Raw genomic sequence first — 12877 nt, forward strand, 5'->3', positions numbered from 1 at the left:
ATCAGTGGTTCAGTCTTCTCTCCCTTTTTCTGGTAGGGTGGGGGTGGGGGAAGATAATGTGCTATTCTTCGTTGTCACACTCCATCCACGCCTGGTGTGTAGACAGTTCTCTAATGTCGCCTTTGAGGCCCCTGATGTGGGGGAGAATGTTCAGATGGTGTTACTTGGGTGGTCTTGATTGTTCTGAGAAGTTTTTGGTTGTGTTACACCGTAAGTGAAAATTCTTGCCAACGCCTGTAGGTTCTCCATGTCTACCCCCGTGTGCCCCCAGCCCTAGCTGTTTATTGTAGAGCCTGGCTGTCTGGACTGCTATTCAACCTGCCCTTTGTTCCATCTTGTTCTTTCTTTCTTTCTTTTTTCCTTCCTTCCTTCCTTCCTTCCTTCCTTCCTTCCTTCCTTCCTTTCGGTACTCAAAGTCTTCTGTTGGTTACAATGAGCTGGCTGCTTTGTCTTTCTTGTTCATCTGTGTTTGCTTTCCATTCTGGAAGTAGGATCAGCAACTGAGGTAGTTAAGTCCTACAACATGTTGTTATTTTATAGTTGGGTGCTATTGCTTAGTCAAGGTGACCTATAAAATCATTATTGTGCCCTCCTGTATTCCCAGTCTTACAAGTGCTTGCGGGTGCTGCAACCTAGCCCAGCCTAGCTGCCTCCCAGCCCCAACTCTCACACGTGCTGGTGGATGCTGTAGTCTGGCCTGCTGTAGCCTGCACCCAGCCCTGGTACTCACTTTTGGGTGCAACAACCTAGCTCTGCCTAGCTCACTGAGAGTCCCAACTTTCACATGCACTAACAGGTGCTATAGTTGATCCTGGGCGAACCCAAAGCACCCCTACCAGACCTGCCTGAAACATGGCTTTCCTGAGCACCATCAGGTGCTGCAACCTAATATGGCCTGGTCCACTCCCAGACCTGGCTGCTCTTTGCACAGACAGGTGCTTTGGCCTGAACCAGGGAGGCCCTCTGGATTCCTACTTCTGATCCCATTCTGTCTCAGCTTTCACAATGACCTAAAGATTCAGTGCCCTGGTCCATGGAAGCCCCTAGAAGTAATTCCTTCTACGGCAAACTAAGCCTCAAAGTCTCAGCCCCAGTTCCCCTAGCCATGGGCAGTGCATGGCCTTTGCCATGTGCTGGGTGGTTCCAGCAACATGCACTCTTGGTAGCACAGCAGGTACTTGGCCCATCATTCTTCAAACCTTAAAAAAGAGAGCAGAATAGGCAACTCTGCTAGCACACTGGTATGGTTAAGACAGAGTTGGCATTAAACAGACCCAGAATACCAGCCAGCTATTGGCTGCTTTTCTCCCAACAGTATACAATGTAATCTACTCAGTTGCCTTTCAGCTGGTGATACCGAGTTTTTAAAGCATATTATACTGTACTCCAAGCTGTTTAAAAGAAGGCATGATATTAATATCTGGCATTGAAGACCTGTAGATGTGTTTATCTATTACCTATAATGAAATCCCAATAAAAATGAAGTCCTTCAGGCAAATTTGAGTATTTTAACTTTGAAAGATCTCTGGGAAGATTTAGAGAACAAAGAAAGTTTAAATGAGTGAAGTTTATAACTGCCCATGTTGTGAAGACACAATCTGAAGTCATTTCAGTTTTAATGCTATTCACTCATTCCTTTGCTATTGCAGACATTCACTTATTCCAGTGCCTGCTAAGTGCATGTATTATGCTGAGTGCATGGTTTAGAAAGCCTCAGAAGTTTCTAGTCTATCCTTGAAGGGTTGCCAAGGCTGTGCCTTAGTGGGCTCACTGAGGTGTCTTTTAAAATTAGAGTCTGCATGTGTATTTTTTTTTTTCACTTAATCACAGTCTTCACATCTCCCTACTGAGTGGTACAGAAGTGGCATTATGCATTTGCAATGTCTGCCTGGTCCATGAAGACAGTAGGGTTTTGACCCATTACTTCAATTCCATTTGGAAACAATAGTCTGTGGGGCTGTCCTCATTTCAAACTTCAATTTTTGACTCATTCTCAACTTCTCTTAGCAACTAGAGACACGGAGTCTGGGAACCAATACTATAATGGGTGAGTTGCATGTAGAACGTGTCAAAGCCACTGAATGAGAAGGGCATGGCAACAGAAAGCAGAATTGAATGTCTGGGTTGGAGGCTGGGAACCAAGTAACAAAACCCCAGAGGGCCTGGAAGTTTGATTCTGGGTCCTGAGAGGAAAAAAAAAAATCATTCTTACTTGAGAGACAACGGGGAGTCAAACTTTCTTAGGAAAATAAGAATGCCTTAGGCAAGAAAACACACTCAGGTCCCTGATGTTGGGCATTGTCCTGGACACCCAAAGAACAATGAAGTGCAGATTCTCAGGGGCTGCTCAAAGCTGGGGCAAACAGGAAAAGATTCGGTCCTATCAGCTAACAAGTCACATCTTATAGGGTGAGTGGTGATGGTCAGAGATGCAACTTCAAGTTGGAAAACAGTATCTCACCCGGACAGTGCCTGACACATAGTAGGTACTCAAAGAAATTAGTTAATTTGTACATTTATAGATGAGCGAGGTAGGGCTGTGAATGGAGATCATTCCCTCCTCTTTTTCTACAAAGTTTTATTTCTAAAAGCCAGAGGGTGACAAAGGGCAATTTACTCTCTTCAGGGTGTTGAGGGAACAAAAAGAAAACAAGTGGCTGGCTTTCACCTTCCTCCAACTCTTCTAGGCATCACGGAAGATAAGGAAAAGTTCTATTACAAGGGTGCCCCAAATGATAACTTTTAGAGAAAGAAAGTAAAAAAGCATGTGCACATAATATAAAGACCACAAAAATTCTGTCAATTGAAACTCTGTGAGAGAACAAAGAAGGTTTTATAACTTGTGTACTGTAACTGTCTACCTGGTTATAGCGCTTGATAGAACGACTCCATGATGAAATGTCACCATTTAATTACATTGACCGTAATAATAATAAATAGTAATAGTGTGGTGGTAACAGGAGTGACTGACATGGAAGGCCTCTCGTCAGTCAGTCATTATTCCTTTTGTGAACATGTATTGCTTCATTTAAACCTGTCCACAGTCTTTTTTTTTTTAAAGATTTATTTATTTATTTATTTATTTTATTGGAAAGACAAATATACAGAGAGGAAGGGAAACAGAGAGGAAGATCTTCTGTCCGATGATTCACTCCCCAAGTGGCTGCAATGGCCAGAGTTAAGCTGAGCTGAAGCCAGGAGCCTGGAACTTCTAGGTCTCCCATGTGGGTGCAGGGTCCCAAGGCCTTGGACCGTCCTCGACTGTTTTCCCAGGCCACAGGCAGGGAGCTGAAAGGGAAGTAGAGCAGACAGAATATGAACTGGCACCTATATAGGATCCTGGTATGTGCAAGCCAAGGACTTTAGCCTCTACTCAACTGCTCTGAGCCCTATCCACAGTCTTTAAACAAGGAATAACTGTTACCATTCAGTAATCTATATTAACTGGGACACAGTGTGATTAAAGAATTTGTTTAGGGCTATATAGCTGGTAACAAATAGCCAGGTCATCGGGGTGCAGATGGTATAGCAAATTCAAACACTCCTTGGAATACCTTCAATGCTGAAGGGTGAGGAGTCCTAGCCACTCTACTTCTCATCTGACTTCTTTCTAATACTTCTGGGAGGCAGTCTCACTCTCGCATATGTAGGAGACCCAGATGCCATTCCTAGCTGACCTTGGTCTGGCACAGTGCTCGTGGCTGTGAGAATTTGGTGAGTGAACCAGTGGTTGGAAGATCTTTGGGTTTCTCTATCTGCCTGTCATTATGCCTTAAAAAATGAAAATCAATCTTAAAAAGAAGTAACCAGGTCATAATGAGAACTGTTCTAAGTGGATGGTCTTCACCCTTCCTCACTTACCTCCAAGGGGACGATGGACTCCTTGTTTGTGTCACATAATTTAAATACGGTTGGTGTAGGGTTGTTACAAAACGTTGGGCGGTTTTGCACAATAACGTGGTAGAAATAGATACGATTCCCACTTAACAGAAGAGGCAGCTCTGCCTCAGAGTGGTAGTGTTGTTCTCCTGGGATCTCACCAGGAGGTCTTGAACTCCATGGAGTTTGTGTGACCTTGACTACACAGTCAACTTTTTTTTCATCCCATGGATCGATTTGTTATGTATGGAGCAGCTCCTCTGTGCCAAGCACAAGACTAGATGCTTTAAAAAAAAATGATCCAACTTTGAGATGACTTTTTCAAGTGAAGGTCTTCAAAGGGAAACTCTAGGACAACACAGTCGATAAACATTGTCTCTCCTTAGTATGAATTGACATGATACAAACATTTCAGAATGGGCATTACAAGTGTATGATAAGTAACTTAGAAACATTCACCAAGACAAACACACCACACTTCCCTGGATTAAACGGAAACAGCCATTTACTGATTGGAAAAATCCCAGTCTCTTCATGTAGTGGATAGTCTACACAGCCGACAAAATGTCAGGAAATGAACGGTAATTAAAGTGCACTTGTGTAAAATATAGGTGAAGTTTCGGATCTGGTGTTCAAAAAATTTTTGCTTGTTCATGTGAATTTAAGTCACAGATTCTGGCTCTGAATTCTTGACTGTTTTTAATCTGGAGAGTTACATACTTAACAACTGGTGATGTAGCATGGATTCTCAATGAATGCCTCTGGCTGGATGGCGCTGACTTGCAGCTCAGAGTGAGAATGGAACGGAAAGCAAAGGAGAAGGTTGCAAATCCCTTAATGAAATTTTTAATAAAAATAGCTTTGAATGCATGTTTTCCCCCCCCAAACTACTGAATCTGATCAGTTTTGAGAGTTGATGTAAGTAATGAAGAAAGTGAGTTTTAAGAGTGCAGCAGAATTAGAGAGAGAGGCGCTTTGGATTCAGGGGAGGGTCAGAAAGTAGTTTTGAACTTCAATGAGGTAATCATCATGGTGATGAGTTCTGGGGGACTTTTTTTTAATTCTGAACTTTCAGTTGCTTTTAACCTCGAGGAATCCAAATGCGCTGGTGAAAATTTTGTACTCACCGGTAGCTCAGCCAGCCCCACTTCGTTCCAGTCCTAGAGTCCCCTTAGTGAAAGGAGGACAGCTGCTTTGTGCAAGAGGCCAGCTTCTGACAGGTGACTGAGGGGAACGAGGAAGTAGCGAGGTGTTTGCTCTCCACTCCGCAGAGTTCTCTTCCAGATGTCCCGGAGGGCTTTCCTGACTGCCAGTCAGATAGCCGATTCTCACAGCTAAGAGGCACCGTGAGAAGGTGTCGGAGAGCTCTCACCGATAAGATAACCAGTGATAGCAAGGTCCCTAAACCACTCTCACTTCTCTCCAACAATAGAAGAGGCGGGCATCTCCTGCGAAGGAAGGAAGGAAGCAGGGTTAACCATCACTTTTCCTTTCCTTTCTTTAAATCCCACCTAAGGGCTTTAAGCCTCCCTTGGAGCCAAGGCACAGGTATGCCTGAGAATCCCAAAGGCACCTGTGCTATTTCCTTAACAAACATAATTAAAAAGGAAATAAGCTGTGGCAAGTCCGGCAAACGAGAAAGATGGCGAGGGCAGGCCCAGCTGTCTTCTCAACAGCTATTTGCAGACATCATTAATAAATTCTCCTCTGAAGTAGCAATCAAACAAATTCTTCCCCTTGGCAAGCTGTTTAACAGCCACAGAAATAGCTGTAATCAGACCAAGATTAGAACAGAGGGTGGCTTTACATTAGATATTTCTTCCTGGAGTTTTTGAACAAGCGTATGGGGAACTAGGCAAGTATTTTCTCCCCAGTCCTGTGTCCACCCTCCTCAGGAGTCCTCGTTTGTTGACTGACTCCCTGCCATCCAAAGTTTTCCTTTGCCCCATTTTTTTAAATCTTCTCTATTTTATCAAAAACAGAATGAAATAACAAAGAAGTGGGTAGAATCTTCAAAGGCCCCACTGAGATGTAATTCATTGCAGGTCACTTTCTAGGAGAGGGAAAATAAAGGAGGTGAGGAGGAAAGAAAAGTCTCGCCCCTCTCACCGCCCCCCAAAAATGAGGATGTTGTGGCTTTTGGCACTGTTAACAATTTGTGTGGAAAAATAATGTTTTCTCGCGTGTTTAATCCTGTGCCAAGGCAGCTGCTGGTGCAGTAGCATTCTGCAACAAATTAGAGGGCAGTTAAAGTGAGATTTTCTACCATCGAGAACAAAGCAAGGCCAGTGAGCACGAGGACAGCTTGTTCTAGTTGCTAATGTGCTTAAAAACTTGCTGCACATAATTTAAAACAGCTTTTGTGTGCGAGGACGCCACAGCTCTGGTTTCCGAGGCCGAGTTCTAATTCCAAACCAAATGGAAGGAGCTGGATTAGGAAATGACAAGTGAACCATTGACGCTGTCTACCCTGGCTACAGAGATAATTTTTTTCATCATTGCTATTGATACAAAAGTCAACTCCCCTCAGGATTAAAATAGTTGATAGATGACTTTTGCTTGAAATAGAAAGCCTGTGGCCCCTGTTTTTAATAATTGCGTAGAGGCTCTGATGCATTTATACATTATTTAAAAAGGTGTTACCTTCGCTGGTAAGGAAACAAATGTTCAAGAAAAGATTCAGTGCCACCTTGAAAGTTGATCTGAATCTCTAGAGTGGTAATCACTGTAGCGTTTTATTTCACCAGCTTGGAATTAAATGGGATTCCTAGGTTGAAATGTGTTGGAAACGAGTATTCCTGAGTCCAAATACCTTTCAGTGTCTAGAATTTAAAACTTTCATTTGTAACATGGAGAGCCTGTAGAGAATTAAATGCAGGTGGGAGAGAAATAGGAGAAGGAAGATTTTTTTTTTTAGTTGGATTTTTTTTTTTTTTTGCATGCTTAAACTTGGGCTTTGTACAGCTTTAGGAGTGAGAAGCTGTACATGGGCCAGGAATTCAGAGTCAGCTATTTGTCAGTCTAGTATTAAACTCTTCCCAGAGACCCTAATGCAAGGCATCAAGTTGTAAAGAAGGCTTTGAAAAAAGCAAAAAATAAAACAAAAAAAGCCTGTCTGGGAACACTCAAGGAAAAAAAAAAAGGAGAATTCCATAAAAATTCCTGTGTTCTTATGCTAGGTATTCTTCCTTTTAGGAGACAAGTAGATTTTTAAAAAACTGAAGTTTGTGATAAAAGTGATAAAAGTTTGTGTAAAAGTGATGTTTTGATTGGTGATAGACGGTCTAAGAACTGTTTAGGTTATTACAACGTGAACTATCTAAGTTGTAATTAGATGATTTTCAACCATACGTGGGCTCAGTATTTTGCCACCTAAACATCATCAATAGTGTCATCTTCAACACTTGAGCATTCTTTAGCTTCAGTCTCTATTTACCAAGCCCCACCAATTAGGGCTCCTTCTAGAGGATATCAACTTAGCTAGGCTCTCTGTAAGCTGCCAGAGCATGTTCCTGCACTGTGCAGAGATGCAGGAAGCTGTTGGTTATAAAGCAGTGTCCACAGGTGCTGTCCGTGATGACTAAAGGAATATAGATGACGCTCATTCAGGGTTTGCCAGTTATAACCCTTATAAAAAAGAAGAGTGAAAATCATATTCCACGTTCAATGCAGACCTGAACAAAGTAAAAATGAGTTGCTTTACTATTGAACTCCTCAATAACTTTACTCCCTGTGGGAAACAGATTATGCAGCTTTGGTTAGACATATATAGACAGGGAACACTCATTTTTAGGAGCTTCTTTAGAGGAAGTTTTTTTTTTTTTTGTAAATTCTGATAAAGGCATTGTTTTTGGTGGTATTTCTGGGGTTAAAGTCATATTCCAAAGGCCTTGAATGGGGATAGGGAGATGAGTGTTTTTGAATCTTTTGAGTCTTTTCTCGCTTTTGGTTGTGTTTGCTCTGGAATGGGAGATGGATGTGTCGACAACGACCATGAGCATTAACCAAGAATGGAAGGGCTACAAAAGACTAGAGAAAAGCAGTGCCTAGACACCAGGAGGGCTTCCTGGATAAGGTCTTCAGTTGGCCTGGACATTGAGTTTACAGTGAATTTAAGGAATATTAAGAGGGAGGATGGTGACAAAATCATTCTAAGTTTAGCAGCCTGAGGATAGGCACAGGAGATAGAATGGGTGGAGAATAGTGTTAAAAGGCATGTCATAAATGCCTAGAAAATTAACAAAAAGAAGACCAGAAGACATTATTTAAAACTCTCAGTACTAAACTGCATCTATGTATATATGCACAAATAGTCACACAGGCGTATCTTCACTTAACAATTGCTTTGGCGTGTTGACATGCCAACTCGTGGTCTTGCTGTTAAATCTGGAAAGTGGTTGGGAGTGTTATGGGACTTGCTGGTGACTTGGGCAGCTGCTCCAGCATTTCTGCTGCTTCTGTCTTGGAACGATGGTGGAGACTGGTGAAATAGAACAATGAGAACATCCCTCCATTGATGAGACTATCTATTCCAGGATTTATGACACTCAGGATGTATTAGGTCCCAAACTTAAAAAAAAAAAAAGCACTGCATTCAAATAACCGAAAAAATGTCTTCAAATGCTTAGGTGATCACCTGTAATGAAACTCCAGGATGATTGGTTAGTTCGCATGCCGGTAACCGTGTGATTGATTGATTGCAGTGACGCCCTACTTTTAATGAAACAGTTCAAGCAGTTACACCTTTGAAAACATACCATGACTTGAGGGAAAAAAATTTAGTAAGGCTGCTTTCCATTTTCTAAATGTTGCTTTCTGATGTCACCCAGATGCACACATTTTTTCTTATTACCATAATGTGATTCTAATTTTATACTCTTGTTAATGTACATTTTGTTTGTTCATATTCCTTCTTTGTTGAAGCATCTATTCTAAAAGTATATTTTGATATTTTTGAAAAAATAAGTGCTTGTTATAAAAAGTCAATCAAAATTCAAATTTTGATAAACCCTTAAAATTCCACATCCCCAACTGACTAATATTTTACCTTTGTTATCTGTGGTTCTAGACATGTTAACATTGTGTTTCAGTGAGAAAAGTAGGTAAAATGAAAGAGGTCATTACTGAGCTTAAGATAAACTTCTTTTTCACAAATTAGAGGATTTTCCAAAGTGTCCCTTTAAAGTTTCTCATCAAAGTAGTATGGGTAGACTGTAAAATATTGGGACTTTTTAAACAATTATTTTTTAACACATGAAAGCTTATATTTTATAGAATGCTGTGTGATGTTTCCACATACATAATAGTACTCAGAATAAACATACCTGTTGGAATGTTTAAATTATGCATTTCAACTCTGACTACCTTTAACAGTGAGTACCTTAGGTTTACTTTCAATTCTCCCTCATTTAATCCTTTTTTAAAGATTTATTTATATTTATTGGAAAGTCAGATATACAGAGAGGAGGAGAGGCAGAGAGGAAGATCCTCTGTCCAATGATTCACTCCCCAAATGGCCACAATGGCTGGAGCTGAGCCAGGAGCCTGGAGCTTTTTTCCAGGTCTTCCATAGGGTGCAGGGTCCCAAGGCTTTGGGCCATCCTTGACTGACTTCCCAGGCCACAGGCAGGTTGCTGCATGAGAAGCAGGGCTGCTGGGACACAAACCAGTGCCCATATGGGATCCTGGCATGTTCAAGGCGAGGACTTTAGTCACTTGGCCACCATGCTGGGCCCAGTCTCACTTTATCTTTGTATTATTAGATTATTTTAATATGTTCAAGTTTACTGGCATTTATATCTGTAAGTCTCAGTATCATTTCTTAATTTCCTTTTTTTTTTTTTTAAATGTGTCTCTTGGCTAACTGTATTGAGGATTCTGGAGTTTTATATACCTGAGTTAATAACCAGTACAACTCTGCAGAAGTAAAAATGTTTGCTATCTGTTCTGTGTCCAATGCTTACTGAACTGCTAAACACTTGAAACAGGACTAGTGTGACTCAGGAATGGAATTTCAACGTTGTCAACCACATGTAGCTGGTGGCTTATACATTAACCAACAATTCAATCTTTAATGCTGTTGACTGCATCTTCATATGTCTGCAAGGACCACATGAAAGGCTGTGATCGAGTTCTGTTGCCCTGGCTTTGGCTCAGCCCAGCCCCAGATGCTGCATATTTAAAACATGAACCATTAGAGAGTTAATACTTAAGAATAATGAAACCATGCTGATCAAAAACAAAAATTGAAATCAGAGGTTGTGACTAACAGCCTAACACGACTCAACATCTGATTTGATTCTCTCTGGTTTGGGCTATGTCATGAAAGTAATGACTCATGCAGATAAATAGTTGCAATTGTCACTTTTTTTTTTTTAGTAGCATGAATTAAGCTCGGGACATTCCTTAATTATACTGATCTGGAAACTTCAAAGGGAAATCATAGAAAAAGTTTGGTTTTGAAATTGAATCATAACCACATCTAGTAAGGGCTTGTATTTATTTATTCTAACAAGAAGGTTGTCTTCCAAGTTAAAGTAAGCATCAAAGTCATGTGTCACTGATTCAATTATAATTCCATAAATGAAGGTGAGTTATTCTGAGTGCTTGGGCGTAGTGTGTGTGTTTGCATCTTTCCTCCCTTCCTCCTCTCTCCCTCCCCCTTCTTTCCTTCTCACGCAGTCTTTCAAATAGATGAAAATAAACAAATGAAGTAGTTGTTATCTTGAAGGATGAGTTAAACCTTTTGTGATCTTTAATATGATAATGGCATTTTTAAAAGATGTAGCTTATTTCTCCAAACACACTTTAAAATACTGGTGTATACTTGAATCTACTTGAACTTTGTCGCCTCTCTGTCAAGTCTCATAGGGGTTGGTAGTTGAGATTTCTTATGTAACCTCTGCGAAGACATGTCCCTAATCCTCTCAAAAAAAAAAAAAAAAAACCACTGTCTAGGATATCATGATATTTCTGCTGTACTTGGTAGTTTATGTTCTTTTTTTGGCTAAGATAAAAAAAAAGCAATGAATTCAAACCTCCTTGTATTAATTTGATGGGGAAGATGACTTTTCCTTTTTTACAGATCTTTTCATTTCTTTCATTTGTTTTTATTTATTTGAGAGAGATAGAGAGAGTTCTTGGATCCATTGATTCTCTCCGTGGATACCTGCCTTGACCAAGGCAGGGCCAGGTGGATGCCAGGATCTGGCTCAATGCAGGTCTCCTATGTAGGTGGCAGAGACCTGAGTCCATGCTGCCTTCCAGGATCAACATTTTCTTGGAAATTGGAATCAGAGTGAGGAAAACAGGCATCTACTACGAGATGTAAAGTGCACATGCGCACTGGCTCAGGTACTTGCGTTCCTGCTACCTGTTGTGCCAAACACACCTGCTGTTTGCTTCAGATCCTGCGAACGTTGGAGCAGTGTGTGTGTGTGTGTGTGTACGCGCGCATGTGCCTGCTACAACAACAGCAACAACAACAAAGCCTGTACAGAGTACTGGGGTCAGAAGATGGTCCAGGTGGATGAAATTGCATGTTAGCCTCAATCCCGTTTAGAGGTCCTTAGAGTCGCCAGTGTGACTCTGTCAGAACAGTTGGTTCCTGTCTTTGCAGAGTTGATTGTGTTCCATAGGAGTGGACACTTCATGTGAGTCTTTGTACAGATTGCTGAAGGTGGGCCAGGTTTTCTTAAAATGATGTTTCATGATTTCCTTTAAGCTATTGAGGGCTTCTTTAGTCATTAACCTGTATTTGTATGTCTGTTTTACCTTTTTTTTTTTTTTAAATTTCTTTACAAATTCCTTTAAGGAAGTTCTTGTTATTGGCTTCATTCTGTGGTTAAGTGAGGCAAAGATAGTAAAGATCATATCTGTAATTGTTTTCTTATATAAACACGCTCGTATGAAAGGATAGGCCTCCCGCGTGAGTCGTGGCATTGTGAGCTAACCTGTTCCTTGGGATGTCCATATCCTGTGTCTGGATTCGAGTTCTCTGCTTCTGATCTAGCTTCCTACACAAGTGCAATGGCTCAAGTCCCAGTGTCCCTGCTACTGCATGGGAGACCCACCTGGGATCCCTGGCCCCTGGTGTGTGCCAGATCCTCACTGTTGTGGGCATTTAGAGGCTGAACCAGTTAGTGGAAGATTTCTTTCTCTGTCTCTCTCTGTTTTCACTTTACCTTTCACGTAAAGTAAAAATAAGCTTAAAAAGGAAACGGTTGCTTGAAATCCGATAGATATGCATATTTTTTTTTCAAGAGAATGACAAGACAAGCTACATACTAGGAGAAAAGATTTACAAACGGTATATCTGAGAATGAATTATTAGCTAATATTTGCAATAGATTCTTAGAATTCAACAGTAGGAAAATGAGTAATCTGATTAAAATGTGAACAGATCTCATATATTCTCTTACCACAACAAGATAGGCAGCTAGCAAGTTATCGTACAAAAATCTGTTGTCAAGGGATTAAAAATTAAAATGATAATGGGATAACATTATATGCTATTAAGATGGCCCACATCCAAAGCACAGATAATATGAAAGCTGATGAGGATATGGAAAAACACAAGCTTGTCTTTCTTGCTGGGGGAGATATAAGATGGCATAGGTATTTTGGAAGATAATTCAGTAGTTTCTGACACAAACATTTTCTTACCATGATGGCTCAGCAATCTCACATCTTGGTGTTTAATTTAAAGTACAAAAACTTAAGTCCACAGAGAAACCTGCACGTGGAAGTTTATTGCAGTTGTGTTCATAATTGTCAAAAGTTGAGTATAATGTAGAGACCCTTTGGTGGCTGAGGTAAACTGCAAACTGAACAATGAAATATTATTCAGCACTGAAAAGAAATGAACCGTTAAGCCATAAAAAGAATTTAAATTCATGTCACTTAATGAAAGAAGTTAATCAGCAGACTATGTATTGTATTGCTTTTGCTATATGACATTTCGGAAAGGACAAAACCGTGGGAAAGTTGAGGTCAGTGG

Source organism: Ochotona curzoniae, unplaced genomic scaffold, assembly GCF_017591425.1.
Source record: "Ochotona curzoniae isolate NIBS_2020 unplaced genomic scaffold, NIBS_Ocur_1.0 contig_50, whole genome shotgun sequence".
Lineage (NCBI taxonomy): Eukaryota > Metazoa > Chordata > Mammalia > Lagomorpha > Ochotonidae > Ochotona > Ochotona curzoniae.